The following is a 23,376-nucleotide window of genomic DNA, read 5'->3' as shown; positions in this document are numbered from 1 at the left end:
CAGCTCCGGGACAACTGGCGCGGCTCTGGGCTGTGGGCACGGCCCCGGGCAGGAGTGTCTCCAGCCCACCGGGGAGCCAGCTGCAAACAGCAGGGTTTCTTTCTCCTTCCGGCTCTCCCCTCTGCTCCCCTGGCCCTGAGGGAATCTGCAGCGGGCTATCCTCCACGCCAGACACCGAGAGGCTGGCTCAGCCAACTCCTGCCGTGCTTTACTGTGCGGTTCCCACCGTCACAACTGCAGCCGCTCCTGGGTTTTTCCTTTTTTTTTTTTTTTTTAAAGAACCAGTCCATCTCCAAACGCCAACCCCCGGCTTCCCCATGCTGCAGCACGGCGCAGGTCTTTCAGCCGGCTTACTCACTCGTTTCAGAATGCAGACTCCTGGTTTCACCAAGTGTACAGCCCCTGTGGTTCTAGCAGACCTTGTCCAGCTGGTGCATCGCTGAAACCAGTATTCTGGGTCACTTTCTGGTTTTTATCTAGTATTTTTCACAGAGGTGTTTTTTTGCCCCGTCTCACCTAGCCGCCATCTTAGGTTCTCGTAATAATATCTTAAAAGCAGTCAGAGAAGAAAAGACATGTTACATACAGTTGGGCATCAATAAGAATGACAGCTAAGTTCTCACCCGAAACAGTGGATTCCAGAAAATGATGGAACACTTTTTTTTTTTTTAATTTTAGCAATATATTTTATAAAATACAGAAATATCTACATGGCAAAAACATTATTTCAGTGAAAACTATTCAGAAAAGTACAAAATCACTTAAGTGATTTTCTACTCCTTGGTTTGGTCAAGAAACTCATAGACAATAGAGGGTGTCTAATAAAGTATTTATGCACTGACTAGTTTTGACAAGAAGAAAGTCGATAACTCTGAAGACTATTATACACCCATTCATAGATTTCTTCAAAAGGCATACTTTAAAATATATATACAGAATTGTTCAGACTTGTTTGGTAGTACCTAAACTTCAGAACATTTCAGATCATGGGTAAAACAATCCCTTCAATGCTATTGTTTTAAAATTACAAGTTAAAAAGTAAAATTAAAAAATCCTTTAAAACAGTGATTCTCCAACTTTAGCATGCATCAGAATCTTCTGGGGGAAGTCTTGTTAAAATAAAGATTGCCGGATCCTGCCCCCAGAGTTTCTGACAAGTTCCCAGGTGATGCCAAAGCTGCTGGTTCAGGCACCACATTTTAAAAACCACTGCTTTAAGATATATTCTCCAAAATTCGTATCAAGCAATGCCTATATACCTTTGTTTTTTTTTTCTAATGGTAAATAAATAAATAAACATTTCAGATATACCTTCCTCAAACTCCAAATCTTTAGGCTCTTGAAATGTCCTACTTAGAACAGAACACATACTTTATTCATCTTGGCTCATGAAGATTCCCATGAGTTCAAGAAACAGAACCATAGGATAGTACAGTACAGGATAATACATGACTATAAAGAAATATTTCTTTACAAAATACCCAGCACGTATTAGGGTGCAGAGAATCACTCCTATCTCCTCTATGTTTCTCCCCTATAGAAAATCCAAAATGGATACATAAATATCACAGTCAGTTGTCACAATTAAGACTCCAATGCAGGAACAACTTCATCAGGGCAACAGTAATATTCCACAAAACATATTTGTACGTCTTCACTTCTAATCATATACTGTAAAGAGAGGAAGCCTCAGTTATCAGTTCAAATAGATACCTTACAAGATAGGACTAATGCCTTTGTAAATGGTTTCAGAAAGGAAATCTTGTAGTTGTTGACTTCAGTCTAGTTACAGTGAAATGCCTCCATCAAATAAAATCTTTGGGATGGTCAAGGTGGGATGTCCAAAGTAGATACCTAAAATCAGGCTTGTCAGGAGACATGGTGATTTGTAGGCCTTCACTTGTCTTATCCAATTCAGAAAATGCTTCACAGTGTCCCTCTGACTGCAGAGTGATTTCATTAATCATATTGGCCCTTCAGAAATCAAAATCCAGTCTCCTCAGGCTACTGAGTATTGATTTTACAAACTATCACCACTCCTCCTCCTTCTAGAAATAGCATCAAAGGGTAACCATAACCTGAAGTGCCATTAAAGTCCCTGAATAAAAGCATTTGCTTGTACATGCTTTGTGTTTTCACCTGTAACCTTGATTCCATTTTTGTAGGAAAGCATGTGGCATGTTCTCAGAATGCATGTCTCTCAAGATATTGGAATGATTCCCAATGTTGTCAAGGCTGGCCACTAAGCTGTCCTGATAGTTCTCAGCCTGGATCTGTGTGGTTAGCAGGGGCATCATTCCCTGCACATTCTGCCCTAAGGAATGCTTCTGGGTCCAAGGCCTGCTCCTTTGGGCTGGCGTCTGGATGCCAGAGGGCTCTTCCCAGCAGTCCACCAGGGAAGTGAGCCCCAATCCTCAGGTGGAACCCTGTTTTTTAACTGTGTGTTGGGGCAATGACTGTCCATCTAAAATTCTATATCTAGAGAGAATATCCTTCAAAAATTAAGATGAATTCAAGACACTTTCAAATACAGGAAAGCTGAAAGAATATATCACCAGCAGAACTGCACCATAAAAAATGATAAAGGAATTCTTTGGGATGAAGGGAGATGATGCAAGATGGAAATATGGATCTATATACAGTAAAGGAATGAAAAGCACTGGAAGTGGGCAAATATGTGGGCAATAAAAAGGATTATTTTCTTCCTTTTCTTAAATTCCCTAAAAATAATGGACTGCTTAAAGCAAAACTAATAACAACTCATTGCATAGTTTACAACATATGTAGAAAAAAACATGAAAATAATTGCACAAAGGATGGGAGGGGGGAATTAAATCAAATTCTGTTGTTAGTTTTCTTATAGTGTATACAAAGTGGTAAAATATTAATTTAAGGTAGCCTGTGATTAAACTGAGGATGTATATTATATAGCCCTTCAAATAAACACTAAAACAACAAAACAAAGAGATATAGCTGAAAATTCAATATAAGAAATAGATTGGAACACTAAATTTTTAAAAGAAATGTAGGAACAGAGAAATGAAGAACAGAGGGAACAAATAGAAAACAAACAGCAAGATTATACACTTGAAACCAACCATAATCAATAATCACATTAACTAAAATGGACTAAACACTCCAACCAAAAGTCAGAGATTGTCAAATACAACCGAGTGCTGTTTATAAGAGACACATATTAAAGACACAGACATGTTGAAAGAAGAAAAATGAAAAGATACGTAACACTAAGCATGTTAATATCAGATGAAGTAGACTTCAAGACAAGGAGAATTACGAGATAAAGAAGGTTAACTAATCAAGAAAAGATGTAACAATCTTAACTATATATGCCCCTCGTAACAGGGCTTCAAAATACATGAAGCAAAAATGGACAGAACAAAAGGGAGAAATAGATAAATCTACAGTCATGGTTCGAGACAGTAACACACTTCTCTCAATAATTGATAGAACAAGACAAATATCAGTAAGGGAATAGATTTAAACAACTTATTAATCAACTTTACCTATTTGATGTTTATAGAGCACCAAACTATTGCAGAATATGCATACTTTTCAAGTGCTCTTGGAATAGTCACCAAGATAGACCAAATGCTGGGCCATAAAACAATTTCAAATGATTGCTGTTAATACACTAATGGAATGAAAAGAATACATCACTCTCGTTTCTGTGTGGCAAGTGGATTGTAGTGGGAAAGAGTAGAAACAAGAAATTCATTTAGGAGACATGATAGTGACTGGTATTAGGGTGGAGGTGACAATAAAAGAATCTGTATTTGTGATATATTTTATAGGTAGAATCATAGGACTTCTTATGGACTGAATGTGAGGGGTGAGTAATTGGGTTTTTTGTTTAATGAAATAGGAGGGAAGAGCAGCTTCAGAATGGGAGGTGGATATGGGATGATGGGTTTGGGAGTAGGAACAAGGATATGCTTTTGGTCATTTTAAGCTTGAGAATTATATTGCATATGTTTATTGTTAGGGACTAATTACTTGGTCCACACCTCATACTTTACAATTGATTACTGTGGAGACACAGGAGGTCCCCTGGCTTAACAAACTATAGAGCAGGGCCTCCCCAAGCTCCAGATGTCTGAAGGCGGGCACTGGGCTAGGAAAAGGCCAAAAGCTTTGCATGTCTGAAGGTGGACTGCAATTTAGATAAGGGAATAGTCTCTGAGCTCCTGCTGGGCTCCTTCCGTGCTCCTGTCTCCTGCCCATGCTGTTTCCTGTCTAGCCCCCAAAGAAATTGTCCCTTGAGACTAAAGATATGTAAATACACCTCATGGCTTTAGAAAAAATGTACCCTCCCTGAGATACCTGAAAACAGTGACGTAGGAAACTACCTTGTATGCTATAAAAACCTGTAGAAATGAGTAGAATAAAACTTTCTTTTGCATGAACACTGAGAACAGAGTGTGCTCCCCTTCTTTCACAGATTACAACACTGGAATTTCAAAATACTATAGTTGCATCGTTCCTCTGTGAAATGTAATTTGTCTTCCCTTCTCTTTAAAGAATTCCATCCTCAGTCACATCTAATAAATTGTGCTTGACCTGCATGGGTCAGCCCTATGACAGAGACCATGGTGTCCCCAGGTCAAATTAAGGGGGAGTCAATGGGGCTAAAGGAAAATATTTTCATTTTCTTAAAGTAAGAGAGATGAGTGTACAAGACTGTCATTCTTGGGTTTTCTTTTTACACTGGGCTGTACATAATCAGGAACCTGTTCAATCTAAATGTCTTGTTCTCAGAACATTCATGGCAAGAGGATGACTATATAAGCATTGCCCACATACGAGTTTGGGGATGTCTTCTTCTAGGAAGTGTTTACTTAATGACCATGGGTGGAGGTTGATTCAGTCATACCTAAACTCCTGTGCCCCCCAGTAGTCAGAAGTTCTGTCTTATTAATTTAGGTTTGATCTTCATTGTTAGTCTGTACCAGCACTGTTAGTCTGCTGGTACAAAACTCAGTGGAAATGTGATCACCTCAGTCCCCACATAAAATCACGCAGTGGCTTCCCATCATCTTAAAGACAAAATCCAAGTTCCATAGCAAAAACCAAGATCTTTTATGATCTGGCCCCTGTATGGCTCTCAGCAATCACCCTTCCTCTCCTCTACCACTTCCCAAACACACACACACACACACACACACACTCACTCACTCACACTCTCTCTCTCTACTATGTCATTAATTTCTGTCACCCTGGTGACAGTTCCTGAAAATAGTGGCACTCAATACTTGATATCCAATGAATCTCCTTACATTACAGGTGAGGAAACTGAGGCTCAATGGGAGATTTGACACCAGTGTTTAGAGACATAACTGGGGCCTGGGTCAAAGTAAAAACTGGGAATACTCAACACAGAGCTTTTAACTTAAATATCAGCTGACCATTAGAATCTTTAGCAAATCATCTTGAACTCCCATTCCATGCTCTTTGAAATACAATGAACTCTCTAAGATTTCTGGGAATTCTGCTGGCTTGCACTTCTGTCACCTTCAACTCCAATTCATCCTTCCAATGAATTAGTTAACTTCATATGGATTATCTTACTGTCTCTGGTCCTTACTGGGTCAATCCAGATGTGGAACTCAACCCTTTGTTTAATCTGCATGCACAAAATAATTTAAAAATCAGTCCTATCAAGTCCCAGTATTTATGTATGTGGCACACTTGAAGATTTGGGGAATGGAAAGGAAAGAGGTTAAATTCTATGACCAAAACTTTGTACTGAATATTGGACATCTGTGTTCTTAATTCTCCTCCCACTCTACCATATGGTTTCTCCCAGTTGTTCTGCAGTTGACCCCTCTCTTCCTTTCTCTTCCCTCACCCTTTCTGTTCCTTTACAATGATAATCAGTTTGGTTGCCATGTTTATTCCCTCAACTTTGTTAACCCATGCTCTCAGGATATCACATTCTGCCTGAAGGGGTTTATTGAGGTATTTTCCTAAACAAAGACAGTTTCTTCCCTGAGGAACATTTTTGTTCCCTACCGTTATTTTACTTTTCACCCAACTTTCAACTGAAATGAGTTTTATGGGCAGATTCTTTCCCCATGACAAAAGTTCTGGCCATAAACTGAGTCTCTGGAGGACTTCATGGTGATAGAAGGTTCTCTGACTCCCTCTGCCCACCTATGGGCATCTACTGTGATTGAGCTGGAAAGACACACTCACCAGAGTGTATTCAGCTCATGATCTACTTTCTCAGGTTGCTGCCTTGAAAGCTATTGCTTTATTTCAGGAAGAGGTAAGTTTCCCAGAGGCATTCATCCATGCTATGACGATATGCTTCCCTACAAAAGGGAAGTGGCTGATTCCCAGGAACCAGCAGTAGCAGACAGGCTTGGCTTGTAGAACAGACAGTGTGGCTCCTCTTAGATGGAGTGGGAGGCAGAGAGGCCAAGCCACAAATACGAGCAGCCTTAGCAAACACTGGGTATACACCGAACCAAAGGCCAGGCCTCCCACAGTCACACCGAGTAGAGGCCCCTCAGACAGGGTAGCCCACGTAGGGAGCAGAGCCACCAGGAGGGCATTTTACTGACAAGATGTAGCATGAGATCCATGATCCATCCACTCTAGGAAACTCAGACTGACAAAGGAACAGTGTTTCCTAAGCCAAAAACATGCCAATCCTCCAAAGACAAGAGACTCCAGTAGTCTTCCTCCCTTGGGAGAGTCAAATTTGTTTAAGTACAGGCTAAGAATAATAGTAATTTGTATGTTTGAGGAGCAGTTACATTCCAGGAATTTTACTAAATGTTTGCACATATGTTATTTCTAATTCTCCCATTAATCCTGCATATGAGGTTATCATTACTCTCATTTTACAGATTAGGAGATTAAGGACTGGAAGGATTAAGAAACTCACCCAAAGAATACAGTTGGGACGTGGACGAGAAAGGGTTAAAACAAAGATTATCTGTTCTAAAGACACAATACAATGCTTATTCAGGAATTCCTTAGAAGCAACAAAGACTTTCATTAAACTCCCACTTTCTATAATCCTAAAAGAAAATGCTTCTGGCCACTTGCAGAACCTCCCAACTTCACAGAGACTCTTGCCTAGCTTCCGTCCTTTCCGGTTCTCTGTTGTCTCTTGGCCAAGTGGCTTCTGGACACAACCCTATCCTTCTGGCCCTCTACTTGTCCAGTTTAATCCTTCCTGATGAAAAACCTAAGATCTATTTTTCTAGGCTTAAACTTTGGACACTGCCAAAGTCTGTCTTCTCACTTTTAGGTTCTGGTCAGAAGAACTGATGAGATGGATGGTGATTTGTCAGACTGTGATGATTGACGGTTGTAATGCCCAGTGAAAAATTTAGCCCTTCCCACCTCCGGACGTGAAAGTAAATCATCTTACAAATTTTGAAGACAAGACTCCCCATATCAATCTCTTATTTTAAAAACTCTGCTGGGCCTCCCTAACTTAAAACCACATTCCTTAGGGTACAGATTATCAAGATCAAACCATCTTCTCCATCCTCATCTCTATGTTCCCATCACACTGAATTTCCCACCTGTCGCCAAGTAAGCCATGGTCTTTTGAATCTCTACGCATTTTCACTTCTTGTTTCCTCTGCCAAAAAGACCTTTTTCCAACACCTGAAGAAGTCAAGGCCTGGTCAGTCTTTCCTCAGGGCTCCCATAGATATTTTTTAGAATATTTTTTATTGTGAAACGTAACATTTTTCATAAAAGTGATTCAAAGTACTACAATTTAACAAGTAGTTATAGAGCAAATGTCAAAGAGTATTATGAGTTACACAGGTCTACCATGTCAGTTCTTTCCTTCTAGTTGTTTTAATACTGTAGAGACTATAAATATATATATTTATATAAAGATTCAGTATTTGTAATCCTTTGTTAAATCCTCTCTTGTCTTTTGTTACTCCTCTCTCTTGTTTGATCAGTGTCTCAATCTTCAGGGATGTCTCGGCAGTGACCACCCTAACTTGTTCATATTGAAAAGGGGTGTCATCATTATGGTGAAGAGGGATGCATCTGGTAGATGTTCTTGAAGAGGCTGTTGCCTCTGGGTTTGGGGACTTATCTGGCATAGGCACACTCTGGAGGATTTAAGTTTCTGTAAAATAAACTTAGTGAATGAAACTTTTATAGTCTCTGATAGGGACCTGGGTATTCTTTAGGATTCTTGGGACTCCTATTGATTTGCTGGGCACAGAGCTAGGCTTTGGGTCTATGAAGATGAGATGCCAGATTCCCTGTTCTTGAGAAACTCCGAGCCTAATGGAGGCAATAACACCAACAACATCATCACAATACATCTATCAGAAAAGTAAAATACAAATTTACAGAAAAAGTAAAATAAACAAAGAGGAGAAAGATCATCTCCATCTGGGGAAGTCAGGAAAACCATCATGGAGTGACAGTCACTTGAGTACAATCTGGGTGAGTATAGACTTGTCTGATGAGTTAGAGGGGTAAAGAGGAACTGCTGGAGAGAACATTCCACTAGAGTATTCTTGCATAAAGTTGACAGTGTAAGCATGCATGCATGCTGTGGTGATTTGAAGCTGTATGTAACCCTGGAAAACATGTTCTTAAATCTAATACATACCTGTGAGTACAAACCCATTATAGGTAGGACATTTTGAAGAGGTTACTTCAGTTAAGGTGTGTCCCACCTCAGTCAGGATGGGTCTTAATCCTATTACTGAAGTCCTTTATGAGAGAATGAAATTCAGAGAGAGAGAAAGCCACCGGAAGCAAGAAGCTGAAATCAATGAAACCCAGAGGAAAAGGGAGAGACCTGCAGATATCAACTTGTGCTTTGCCATGTAACAGAGGAGCCAAGGATCGCTGGCAGCTAGTCTTCATGAAGAAAGCATCTCCTTGATGATGTCTTGATTTGGACATTTTCCCAGCCTCAAAACCATGAGTGAATACATTTCCATTGTTTAACCTAAAACATTTTATGGTATTTGCTATGAGCAGCCTAAAAAAACTAAAATATATGTCTTAGTATTTCTTGAAGAGAAATGGAATTGGGGTTATTTCATCTATAGCATCCATTACAAAATTATCTGCCAGATATATACTTAGATTAAATAGAATAAAAACTTACTATGTAAAAATATGACAGGGCACAATATTTCTTCATGACAAAAAAGGTTTTCACAATCTGCTCTCTTTTGAGCACATATCACAACTAATAATTGAACCACTCATTACAAGTGAATTCTACAAGTTAGAGCTCAGCATTGCAGCAGTCGCAAAGATCAGAATTCAGTAAGCCACATGGGGTGGTGGTTGTGGCAATTTTTAAGTAACATGAATCAATTTGAAAAGTAAATTAATCTATTAACAAGATAAGAATACACCTGCTGCCAAATAATGAATGAGAACATACAAATGGCAGACAGTTTTCATTAGATCATGCAGAAAGATGATAGTGAGCAATTTTGAAAGTTGTGCCTTGCCTCCAACTGACTTGTGCTTGGGTTTCACTACCCCTGTCACTGCTCCAGCTCTGCAGTTGGGGATTCATCTCGAGGCACAGAGAATAATTCAGAGCCAGAACCGGATTCAGAGTGTATCCTGATAGTGATGCTAAGGGCATGTGCTTAAACAAGTAAATTAAAATGATTTCTCAACAATGGTGACTCCAGGACTTCTATATACGAGCAATTAGAAGGGTGGTTAGTAGGGTGAGCTGAGGCTTTTCTGATGACTACCATTTTTACTTAGATTATGTATTTGGAATAGTTTTCTTAATAGGGTTAATAGAACTGATGGGGAAGTTAAGGCCCCTACCCATGCCCCCTGCCACCTAAGCCACTGTTTCTCACCACCCAGCTTTTCAAAGGAATGATCTGTACTCACTGCTTCTCCTTCCCCTCTTTCTCCCGCAAGCCAGTTTTTATTCCCTTCACTGAGGCCCTTCTTTCAAAGATCACCAATTGCCTCTAGGGGACAAAGAAAATGGAATTTTCAGCTTTTGTTCTCTTCCAGCATCTTCATAGAATTTATGTCCTGACCACTCTCTCTTTCCTAAAACTCTCCCCAAACCACCAATCTTGGCTTCCAGGGTAATACATTATGACGGTTCTTCTTCTCTGTCCTCTTCTCTTATTCTGCATTTCTCCCTACCCACACCCTCCCATGAACTTATGAGAATTTTTCAAAGTTCAGGCATGGCCTTCTGCCCTTCTTTCACTTCAGTACCTCCTTTGGGATTCACCTATGCTGAAGGCCTATCTCCTGTCACCTCTACACAGAGGACATTGAAAACCTCTGGGGTTTTAAAGATACCAAAGAACTTACTTTCTATTTTTTGTCATATTGTGTTGGTATAAACCTTATTTGGTCATGATATATTTGCTTTTATATACTGCTGAATGGAGGAGAGAAAGGACAGAGTAATGGAGGTCTGAGAAGTGGGAAGCAAAATCATAGGTTTGGTGACTGATTAGATGTGGGGGGCTAGGAATAAAGAGGAGCCAGGGATTATGCCTCTGTTTGTGGTTGGAATAGCTGGATGGACAATGGTGCCATTCACTCAGATCTAAAACAGGAAGTAGGTTTGATAAGATAAATTCTGTTGAGGACACATTGAGTTGAGATGCCTTGGTGATATCTAAATGTGTTGAAAGAGTAGATGCTGGTGAATTTAGAATATTGGCCAGAGATTGGTTGAAATGATGGACCATGAATTCTCAATTGGAAAAGGAACTAAAAACAGGAGTGGGGTACAACAGACATGGCTAGTTGTTTGCTCAGTATCCATTCTCCTCTACTTCCTAATAGAATGCTGATTTTATTGGGGATGCCAAGCATACAGGAACAGCCAAAACACAAACTTTATTTCTCAGCCTGCCTTGCAGCTAGGGGTGGGTGGTCATTTGACATAGTTCTGGCCCAAAAGACAAAAGCAGAAGTTACTGGGTGGGGCTTCCAGGAAAGCTCATTTGAAAAGACCTGATGTGGAGGATCTAAGCCCCTCTTCCAGAAAAGCACAACAGAAATCAAACTGGTTTGCACAGTGACTCACTTTGGGGTGATGAGGCCTACTTTGGTGGCCAACACATCTGAAAGGGATTTGGAAGAAAGAACCTATTTTTTATTTAATTCTTGGGCAAGGATTCTAATAAATGGGGTGAATAACTCCACTGGAATCCAAGGTTCTAAAGAAACATTCTTATTTGCCAAATCCTTAAGTCCTTATTCAGTGCCCTCAACTTTGAGTAGGAGACCCTCTCTTCTCTCACTGTGCAATATAGGGAGGTAATTCAGTGCATGGGCTTTGTGGACTCAGACATACCTGGGTTCAAGTCTCAGCTCTGTAAACTCTGTGGCATTACCTAAACTCTCTTAACCTCAGTTTCTCCACCAGTAAAATGTTAATAATGACAGTTCTCATCTTGCAGGATCATTGGGGCATGAAGAATGAATGAAATAATGCATTTAAAGTGTATGGCACTTAGTAAGTACTGAAACATTTGTTCTACTTTTTATTATTACTTGTGTATCATTATAAGTATACTAAAGTAGCTATTGCCTTTTTTAAAAATTCAGTTTTATTGAGGTATATGCACATACCGTACAATTATCCATGGTGTACAATCAACTGTTTACAGTACCATCATATAGTTGTGCATTTATCACCCCAATCTATTTTTTAACATTTTCCTTACACCACAAAGAATAAAAATAGGAATGAAAAATAATAGTAAAAAAGAACACCCAAATCACCCCCCCATCTCACCTTATTTTTCATTTAGTTTTTGTCCGTTTTTCTACTCATCCATCCATACACTGGATAAAGGGAGTACAATCCACAAGGTTTTCACAATCACACTGTCACCCATTGTAAGCTACATTGTTATACAATTGTTGCAGTTTGATAGTTTCAGGTATTTACTTCTAGCTATTCTAATAGACTAAAACCTAAAAAGGGATATCTATGTAGTAAGTACATAAGAGTAAACATCAGAATGACCTCTCAACTCCATTTGAAATCTCTCAGCCACTGAAGCTTTATTTTGTTTCATTTCGTATCCCCCTTTTGGTCAAGATTTTCTCAACCCCATGATGCTGGGTCCGGGCTCATCCCTGGGAGTCATATTGGTGTTGCCAGGGAGATTTACACCCCTGGAGTCAGGTCCCATGTACGGGGGCAGGGCAGTGAGATCCGCCTGCCAAGTTGGCTTAGTTAGAGAGAGAGGGCCACATCTGAGCAACAAAGAGGCACTCAGGGGGAGACTCTTAGGCACAATCACAATCAGGTTTAGCCTCTCCTCTGCCGTAACAAGCTTCAAAAGGGCAAGCCCAAGATAGAGGGCTCGGCACATCAAACCGACAGTCCTCACTGTTTGTGAGAACATCAGCAACAACCCAGGTAGGGAAGTCCAGCACCTTCACATTTTTCGCCCTGCATGTATATTTTTATTCTCTGCCCAAATTACTTTGGGATGTATCGCTGTTTCACACTAACTGGTATAAACCTACCAGATCTCACTTCCTATTCAAAGTTCCATGTAATTATGGTATTTGAATAAACTGACTGTACAAGTTAAATTATTTAGTGTAGTACAGAAAATATAGATCCTGCACCAAATAAACATCTCTTCCCTTGGTCTCATATGGAAGTTGAAGTTTTAAAACACAGTCAATATTGTCCTGTACCTTTTGGCCTGATTTGCCTTAGTCCTAACCAGATCTGCTTCACTCATATCTCTAATTGAAGTCTGGACTCTTTTTCAGCTTTTTTAACAGTTGCTGTATGCACTAATACTGACATTCATATCTGCTGAGCTCTAGCTCTGAGTTTCAGGTATCACACAGATACCCAAAGTTCCAGAGACTGACCAGGTTATATACAAAGGGATCAGCATCTCAGAATCTGGAGATAGCCATTACAACTCAGATATGACAGCTGTAAAGAGCTTACAGCCTAGGGACCATTACAATAAGCATTCCCTGATAAGCTGTGCTCTAAGATTCAATTCTGAGTCTACACATTGAGGTGAGTCCATGTTGGTGAGGTATAATAATGTTTATCTTTTCGTTTCTGGCGTACTTCACTCAAAATGCTGTCTTTAGGCTCCATTCGTTTCGTTGCGTGTCTCACAGCTTCACTCCTTCTCGCAGTTGCTCAATATTCCATTGTATGCATACCCCACAGTTCACCATTCTGTTCATCAGTTGATATACCCTTAGGCCACCTCCACCCATTGCAAATCATGAATACTGCCTCCATAAACACTAGTGTGCAAACGTCCATTCATGTCTCTGCTCTCAGATCTTCCAAGTATATACCCATAATGAGGTTGCAGGATCCTATGGCACCCACATACTTAGTTTCTTGTGGAACAACCATATTGTCCTCCAGATAAGCTACACCATTCTACCTCCCCACCAACAGTAAATAGGTACATCCCTCTCTCCATGTTTTCTCTAGCACTTTTATCCCTATTTATACATTTTCCTACAATTTTATAGAGAAACATTCGCATACCACACAATCATCCACCGTGTACAATCAGTTGTTCACAGTATCATCATATAGCTGTGTATTTATCACCACAATCAGCACTTAAACATATTGATTACTATGAAAAAAAAAATCTTTTCAAGAATTACAAAGAAGACAGTAAAAAGAAAAATATCATACAATACAATAGTAAGGTCAGACAACAACATCACTACCAAGAATCCCATATCCCCCCTTATATTCCCCTCTCATACACATTTAGCTTGGTAAATTGCCTTTGTTACATTTAATGGGAGCATATTACAATGTTAGTGTTGACCATAGACTCCAGTTTGCTTTGATTATATTTTTTCCCAAACACCATCCGTTTTCCAACACTTTGCATAGTTGACATTCATGTAAAAACATTTTTATATTTGTACATTTAGTCACACTCATTGACCAATCTAGTTTTTGTAAGTTATACAGTCCCAGTCTTTATTGTCTATCTTTAACTCTGGTGTTGTACATACCCTGAGCCCACATTTCTCAGCTTTACTCACAGACATCTTTGTTCAGTGTACTTACAATATTGTGCTGCTATCACACAGTATTATGCTATCTATTTCTGGATCTATACAATCAATCCTGCTGATCATTCCATAGTCCTTCAGCATCAAATACCCAATCTCTGCCCTCTTTCTATCTCCTGGTAAACTGTGTTCTCAGCTTTTAACTCTCAAAGTTTGCTCATTAATGTTAGTTCATATTAGTGAGACCATACAGTATTTCTTTTTTTTTTTTTTCTGGCTAACTTCGCTCAACATAACCTCCTCAAGTTTCACCCACATTATTATATGTTCCATGACTTTGTTCTGTCTTACAGCTGAGTAATATTTCATCATGTGTATATACCCCAGTTTGTTTATCTACCTGTTCGTTGATGAGCATTTGGGCTGTTTCCATCTCTTGGCAATCGCGAATAATGCTGTATAAATATCAGTCTACAAATGTCCGTTCATGTCTTAACTTTCAGTTCCTGAGTATATACCTAGTAATGGAATAGCTGGGTCATATGGCAAATTTATACTTAGCTTCTTGAGGAATTGCCACACTGCATTCCAGAGTGGCTGCACCATTCTACGTTCCCATCAACAGTGATTAAGTGTGCCTCTTTCTCCACATCCTCTCCAGTACTTGTAATTTTCTGTTTTTTGGATAAAGGCCATTCTGGTAGGTGTGAGAGATATCTCATTGTGGTTTTGATTTGCATTTCCCTAATAGCCAGCGAAGTTGAGCATTTTTGCATATGTTTTTGAACCATTTGTATTTCCTCTTCAGAAAAGTGTCTATGTGTTTTGCCCATTTTTAAAATTGGGTTATTTGTCTTTATGTTATTGAATTGTAGGATCCCTTCATATATTCGGGATATTAAACCCTTATCTGATATGTGGTTTCTAAATATTGTCCCCCATTGCATAGGCTGCCTTTTTACCTTTCTGATAAAGTCCTTTGATGTACAAAAGTGTTTAATTTTGAGGAGATCCCATTTATCTATTTCTTCTGTGGTTGCCAGGTCTAAGAAACCACCTCCTGTCACCAGATCTTTAAGATATTTGCCCTACATTTTCTTCTAAGAGTCTCATGATCTTAGCATTAATGTTTAGGTCTTTGATCCATTTCAAGTTAATTTTTGTATAAGGTGTGAGATAGGCGTCCTCTTTCATTCTTTTGGAAATGGATATCTAGTTCTCCAAATACCATTTATTGAAGAGTCTGCTCTGTCCCAGTTGCTTTGGCTTGACTGCTTTATCAAAGATCAATTGTCCATAGATGCAAGGGTCTGTTTCTGAACACTCAATTTGATTCCATTGGTCAGTATATCTAGCCTTGTGCCAGCACCATGCTGTTTTGAACACTGTAGCTCTGTAATATGTTTCAAAGTCAGGTAGTGTGAGACTCCCAATTTGTTCCTCTTTCTCAAGATATATTTGCCTATTGGGGCACCTTGCCCTTCCAAAGAAATTTGGTTATTAGTTTTTCTATTTTTGCAAAGTAGGTTATTGGGATTTTAAGTGGTATTGCATTGAATATATAAATCTGTTTAGGTAAAACTGACATCTTAACTATGTTTAGTCTTCCAATCCATGAGCATAGTATGTTCTTCCATTTTTTAAGCTCCTATTTGATTTCTTGTAGCAGTTTCTTGTCGTTTTCTCTGTATAGGTCTTTTGTGATCTTAGTTAAGTTTTTTCCAAATACTTGATTCTTTTGGTTGCTATTGTAAATGGAATTTTTTCTTGATTTCCTCCTCTTGTTGCATATTACTTGTGTATGGGAACACTACAGATTTTTGCATGTTGATCTTGTAGCCTATCATTTTGCTGTATTCATTTATTAGTTCTAGTAGCTTTGCTGTAGATTTTTCTGGAATTTCTACATATAGAATCATGTCATCTGCAAACAGTGGAAATTTTACTTCTTCCTCTCTGTTCTAGTTTGCTAATGCTGCTGGAATGCAAAACACCAGAAATGGATTGGCTTTTATAAAGGGGGTTTATTTGGCTACACAGTTACAGTCTTAAGGCCATAAAGTGTCCAAGGTAACACATCAGTAACCAGGTACCTTCACTGGAGGATGGCCAATGGCATCCGGAAAACCTCTGTTAGCTGGGAAGGCACGTAGCTGGCATCTGCTCCAAAGTTCTGGTTTCAAAATGGCTTTCTCCCAGGACGTTCCTCTCTAGCAAGCTTGTTTCTCTTCAAAACGTCACTCACAGCTGCACTCAGTTCCTTCTCTTTGAGTCAGCTCATTTATATGGCTCCACTGATCAAGACCCACCCTGAATGGGTGGGGCCACACCTCCATGGAAATATCCCATCAGTTATCGTCTACAGTTGGGTGGGGTGCATCTCCATGCAAACAACCTAATCCAAACATTCCAACTTAATCCCCACTATTATGTCTGCCCCAAAAGATTGCATCAAAGAATATGGCTTTTTCTGGGGGACATAATACATTCAAACCGGCACATTCTACCCCCTGGACCCCAGAAAAACATATTCTTTCCAAATACAAAATACATTCATTCCATCACAATATCACAAAAACTTAAATCATTTCAGTAACAAAAGTTAAGTACAAGATCCCATCAAAATCAATTATAGGTGTGGCCAGTCCTAAGGCATAATTTTCCTTTAGCTGTGGATCTGTGAACTTAGAACAAGTTATGTGCTCCCAATATACAAAGGAGAGACATTCATAGGATAAACATTTCCACTGCCGTAAGGAGAAACAGTAAGGAAAACAGGGTTAACAGGAGCAAAACAGTTCCTAAAACCTGCAGGACAAACTCCATTAGATTTCAAAGTCTGAGAGTCATTTATAGAACAATGTTGCATCCTTGGGGTTTGAGAGAGCGGGAGTCTAACCCTTCCTAAGGGCCTTTCTGGCAGCCCTTTCCTCTCCAAATGCTTAGGTGAGTGCTCCAACGTATCCACACATTGGGGAGACCACCTTCTCGGCCCCACCCTCCTCAAACATCGGGGCAGCTCCCGCATTCCCTTCCATCTCCAGGGCACACGCTCAACCCCTTCAGAACAGTGTGGTGGCAGCCAGGCTCTCCCCAATTCCCTGGGAATATGCTCCACCCTCTTTGGGGCTTGGGGTGGCAAAACATTTCCTGAGCATCGACGTGGAAAGCCCACCCTCGACCTCCAGGGCAAACTTACCCTTTCCATGCATGTGGGCCACTCCGCTCTCCCAGCCCAAGACCTCTTGACTCCAGACCTCAACCTCCATGGCTCTGTCTTTGAAGAAATTTTTCCTTCAGTTTCTTCCTTGTCTGTCTTCTCCAGTCCAGACTGGCAATGGCTCTGTCTGTAAAGATCTCGCAAAAATTCTGTTGGCTTCTCATGAAGCATGCAGGGGTCAAAGCCATCAGACAACAGGACTTTCCACAAATCCTTTCTGGATAATTCCATCTCCAATCTTGGCTTGTACTGAAATGGTGCCTGGGTTCCATGTTTGGTTACATCCTCACATTGGGCTGTAGCTTCTGGGATTCTACCCCTGGAAGCTCGTAATTTTCCAAGCCATCAGCTTCTGGTTTCTTTGAACCCAAGAGTTCAGTTCTAAGTTTATCTGTCTCTGCTCGCATTTTACTATAAGCTGCAAGAAGAAGCCAGGGTACATCCTCCACATGTAGTCTGGAGATCTCTTCAGCTAAGTATTCCAGGTTGTCACTTTCAAATTCTTCCTTCCATCTAACACTGGGACTCAATTTTGCCAAATTCTCTGCCACTTTAAAACAAGGATCACCTTTCTTCCAGTTTGCAACAACACATTCATCATTTCTGCTCAAGTCCTCATCAGAAGTATCTTTAGAGTCCATATTTCCATAAACAGTCTCTTTAAAGCAGTTTTGGCCTTTTCTTTGAAGCTCCTCACAATTCTTCCAGAATCTTCCCCTTATCCATTTGAAAAGCCATTCCAACATGTTTGGTATTAGCAGACTCAGCAGCAAAAGCACCCCACTTCTCTGGTACCAAAATCTGTTCTAGTTTGCTAATGCTGCTGGAATGCAAAACACCAGAAATGGATTGGCTTTTATAAAGGGGGTTTATTTGGCTACACAGTTACAGTCTTAAGGCCATAAAGCGTCCAAGGTAACACATCAGTAACCGGGTACCTTCACTGGAGGATGGCCAATGGCATCCGGCAAACCTCTGTTAGCTGGTAAGGCACGCGGCTGGCATCTACTCCAAAGTTCTGGTTTCAAAATGGCTTTCTCCCAGGACGTTCCTCTCTAGCAAGCTTGTTTCTCTTCAAAACGTCACTCACAGCTGCACTCAGTTCCTTCTCTTTGAGTCAGCTCATTTATATGGCTCTACTGATCAAGGCCCACCCTGAATGGGTGGGGCCACGCCTCCATGGAAATATCCCATCAGTTATTGTCTACAGTTGGGTGGGGCGCATCTCCATGCAAACAACCTAATCCAAACATTCCAACTTAATCCCCACTATTATGTCTGCCCCACAAGATTACATCAAAGAATATGGCTTTTTCTGGGGGACATAATACATTCAAACCGGCACACTCTCCAATTTGGATGCCTTTTATTTCTTTTCCCTACTTAATTGCTCTAGCTAGAACTTCCAGCTCAATGTTGAATAACAATGGTGACACTGGGCATCCCTGTCTTGTTCCTGATCTTAGAGGGAAAGCTTTCCCCATTGAGTCTATTAGCTATGGGTTTTTCATATATTGCCTTTATCAAATTGAGAAAATTCCTTTCTAATCCTATCCTTTGAAGTGTTTTCATCAAGAAAGGATATAGGATTTTGTCAAATGCCTTTTCTGCTTCTATCAAGATGATCATGTGGTTCTTCTGCTTTGATTTATTGATGTGGTGTATTACATTGATTTTCTTGTATTGAACCAGCCTTCCATACCTGGAATAAATCCCACCTGATTGTGGTGTATAATTCTTTTAATGTGCTGCTGGATTCAGTTTGTGAGTATTTTGTTGAGGATTTCTGCATCTATATTCATTAAAGAGATTGGTCTATAATTTTTTTTTGTAGTATCTTTTTCTAACTTTGGTATTAGGGTGATGTTGTCATCATAGAATGAGTTAGGTAGATTTCCATCCTCTTCAATTTTTTTGAAGAGTTTGAGCAGGATTAGTACTAATGCTTTCTTGAATATTTGGTATAATTCACATTTGAAGCTGTCTGGTCCTGGGCTTTTCTTTTTTGGGAGCTTTTTGATGACTGACTCAATCTCTACTTGTGATTGGTTTATTGAGGTTGTCTATTTCTTCTCAAGTCAATGTTGGTTGTTAATGCTGTTCTAGGAAGTTTTCATTTCACCTAAGTTGTCTAGTTTATTAGCATATAGTTGCTCATAGTATCTTCTCATTATCTCCTTTATTTCTGTAGGGTCAGTAGTTATGATTGTATTTATTTGCATCTGCTTTCTCTTTTTTTTTTTTTTTTTTTTTTTTGTTAGCTAAGGGTCCATCAATTTTACTGATTTTCATAAAGAACCAACTTCTGGTTTTGTTAATTCTATTGTTTTCCTGTTCTCAATTTCATTTATTTCTGCTCTACTCTTTATTTCTTTCCTTCTGTTTCCTTTGGGTTAGTTTGCTGTTTTTATTCTAGTTCCTCCAAGTGAACAGTTAATTCCTCAATGTTTGCTCTCTTCTCTTTTAATATAGGCGTTTAAGGCAATAAATTTTCCTCTCAGCACCACCTTTGCTGCATCCCATAAGTTTTGATGTGTTGTGTTTTCATTGTCATTTGGCTCAAGGTATTTACTAATTTCTCTTGTAATTTCTTCCTTTACCCATTGGTTGTCTAAGAATGTGTTGTTTAGTCTCCATATATTTGTGAATTGTATGACCTACCTGTTATGTATTTCCAATATCATTCCATTATCATTCCATTATGATCTGAGAAAGTGTTTTGTATAATATCAATATTTTTTAATTTGTTGAGACTTGCTTTGTGACCCAACATTTGGTCTATCCTAGAGAATGTTCCGTGAGAACTTGAGAAAAATGTGTATCCTGTCGTTGTGGAGTATAGTATTCTAAAATGTCAAGTCTAGTTCATTTGTCATACAATTCAACATATTCGTTTCCTTACTGGTCCTCTGTCTAGATGTTCTATCTATTGATGAAAGCAGTGCATTGAAGTCTCCAGCTATTATTGTAGAGGTATTTACTTCTCCTTTCAGTGTTCTCAGTGTTTGCCTCATTTATTTTGGGGTATTCTGGCTTGGTGCATAAATATTTATGACTGTTATGTTTTCTTGATGAATTGACCCTTTTATTAATATATAGTGTCCTACTTTGTGTCTTTTAATTGTTTTGCTTTTGAAGTCTAATTTGTCTGATATTAATATAGCTACTCCCACTTTTTTTCTGGTTGTTGTTAGCCTGAAATATCTTTTTCCAGCCTTTCACTTTCAGCCTATTTTTGTCCTTGTGTCTAAAGTGTGTTTCTTGTAGACAGCATATAGATAGGTCCTGTTTTTTAATCCATTCTGCCTATGTCTCTTTATTGGGGAGTTTAATCCATTAACATTTAGTGTTATTACTGTAAGGGCAGTACTTGCTTCTACCATTTTGTCTTTTGGATTTTATATGTCATGTCTTATTTTTTTCTCTCTCTCCTCTTACCCTTCCTGATAATCTTCATTTCTATACTCTTCTCCAAACCTCTCTCTCCTGTCTTTTCATATCAGCCTCTAGCACCCCCTTTAGTATTTCTTGCAGTGCCAGTCTCTTATTCAGAAACTCTCTCAGTGTCTGTTTGTCAGAAAATATTTTAATCTCTCCCTCATTTAAAAAAATTTTTTGAGATTGTTCACATACAACAATCCAAAGATCCAAAGTGTGCAATCAGTTGCCCACAGTATGTTCAATTTTTAGAACATTTTCATTACTCCAGAAAAGAAACAAAGACAAAAAAAAAAAAAAAGGAAACTCCCATCCTCCCATACCCCTAGCCACCCCCCTCCATTATTGATTCATAGGTTTGGTATAGTACATTTGTTACTGTTGATGAAAGAATGTTAAAATACTAACTGTAGTATATAGTTTGCAATAGGCATATTAACTTCTAGCTATAGTGTCATACATTTGTTCTAGTTCATAGAGGGATTTCTAATATTTGTACAGTGAATCATATATATTCCTATCTTTTAACCTCCAACTTTCCTTCTGGTGACACACTGTGACTCTGAGCTTGCCCCTTCCACCACCTTCATACTCTCACCATGTGCTACCATCACCTCTATTTCCAAATGTTTAATTTCTCCCTAGTTGAACATTATGCTCATAATAAGCAACCACTCCCCATTCTTTAGCCTTGTTCTGTATCCTGGTAACTTATATTTCATGTCTATGAGTTTACATATTATAATTAGTTCATATCAGTGAGAACCTGCAATATTTGCCTTTATGTGTCTTATTTCACTCAATATAATGCCCTCAAGGTTTCTTCATCAACCCATTTTTTTAGATGGTTTTGTTCACGCACCACACATTCCATCCTAAGTAACCAATCGTTGGTTTCCTGTGTAGTCATGTATTTATGTATTCAGCACCATTACTACTATGTAGCTCAGGATATCTCCATTTCGTCCACAAAGGAAGAGGAAGAGTCAAAGAAGGTAGAGTGACAAAAGAAAAAGAAATAGAGTGAGAAAAAAATGACAGAAAGCAACAAAAGGAAAGATAGCATTAAACTAAAGTAGAATAAAGAGTTGGACAACATCACCAATTCCAGGAGTCCCATAACCTTCCCCTATGTCCCCCCTCACCATATGCATTTAGCTTTGGTATATTGTATTAAAGGAAGCATAATACGTTATTTCTGTTACTTATAGTCTCTCGTTTTCATTGATTGTATTTTCCCCCCAACCCCATCCTATTTTTAACAACTTGCAATGTTGATATTCATTTGTTCTATCTCATGTAAAAACATTTTTGTAACTTTTATTACAATCCTTGAGCACCCTAGGTTTCCCTGAGTTTTATAGCCCCAGTCTTTATCGTTCCTCTTTTGTTCTGGTGTCCCACATGGTTCTAACCTTCCTCTTTCAACCATACTCAAGTCATGTTTGTTCAGTGTACTTAATTGCTGTGGTGCTCTCTCCCAAAATTGTTTTCCAAACCTCTGACTCCTGTCTTTTCCTTTCAATCTGCAGTGCTTCCTTCAGTGTTTTCCTATAGAGCAGGTATCTTGTTCACAAACTCTGTCATTGTCTATTTGTCAGAGAATATTTTAAGTTCTCCCTCATATTTAAAGGACAGTTGCCAGATATAGGATTCTTGGTTGGTGGTTCTTCTCTTTCAGTATCTTAAATATATCACCCCACTTCCTTCTTGCCTCCATGGTTTCTATTGAGAAATCCACACATAGTCTTATCAAGCTTCCTTTGTATGTGATGGATCACTTTTCTCTTGCTGCTTTCTGGATTCTTTCTTTATCTTTGAGATTTGATAATCTGATTGTTAAGTATCTTGGTGTAGGTCTATTAGGATCTATTCTGTTAGGGGTATGCTGCACTTCTTGGATCTGTAATTTTACGTCTTTCATAAGAGATGGGAAATTTTTGTTGATTAATTCCTCTATTATTTGCTTCTGCCCCCTTTCACTTCTCTTCGCCTTCTGGGACACCAATGACATGTACATTCCTGTATTTTGTTTTGTCCTTATGTTCCCAGAGACATTGCTCATATTTTTCCATCCTTTTCTCTGTTCTTTTGTGTGTAGGCTTTCAGGTGCCTTCTTCTCCAGTTCCTGAGTGTTTTCTTCTACTTCTTGAGATCTGCTGTTATATGTTTCCATTGTGTCTTTCATCTCCTTTGTTGTGCCATTCAATTCCATAGATTCTGCCAGTTGTTTTGAACTTTTGTTTTCTACCTTATGTATGCCCAGTGTTTTCATTATATGCTTCATCTCTCTTACCGTATCTTCCCTAAACTTTTTGAATTGATTTAGTATTAGTTGTTTAAATTCCTGTATCTCAGTTAAAGTGTAAATTTGTTCCATAACTTTGTTTTTCTTAGTGTAGGTTGTAGTTTTCTGTTGTCTAGGCATCCAATTTTCTTGGTTACCCCAATCAGGTTTCCCCAGACCAGAATGGTCTTAGGTCTCAGATGGAAGAAATAGTATCACGTCTCCCTGAGGGTGTGTCTTAGAAGATTAGTAAACCCTATGAGGCCTCAAGTCACTGTGTTTTTCAGCCCAGCAGGTGGTGCCTGTCAGTCTCTGTAAGGAGGTGTGGCCCGTGGCTGTTTTCCCCCAGGCTCTGGGGTCTGGTTTTGAATGGAAGGGCGGGTAGTAGAGCTTGGCACCACCTTCTTCCTCTTAGGGAAGATAC

At 39.2% G+C, this 23,376-nt stretch overlaps 1 pseudogene; it reads right to left on the bottom strand.

Annotated features, from left to right (window-relative positions):
* Positions 1-1,584: 1,584 nt before the first annotated feature.
* LOC119510968 lies at positions 1,585-2,294 on the bottom strand (annotated as a pseudogene).
* Positions 2,295-23,376: the final 21,082 nt, after the last annotated feature.

The sequence above is a fragment of the Choloepus didactylus genome, chromosome 15 (genome assembly GCF_015220235.1).
Source record: "Choloepus didactylus isolate mChoDid1 chromosome 15, mChoDid1.pri, whole genome shotgun sequence".
Taxonomy (NCBI): Eukaryota; Metazoa; Chordata; class Mammalia; order Pilosa; family Megalonychidae; genus Choloepus; species Choloepus didactylus.
This window is presented reverse-complemented; position numbering and strand designations above follow the sequence as displayed.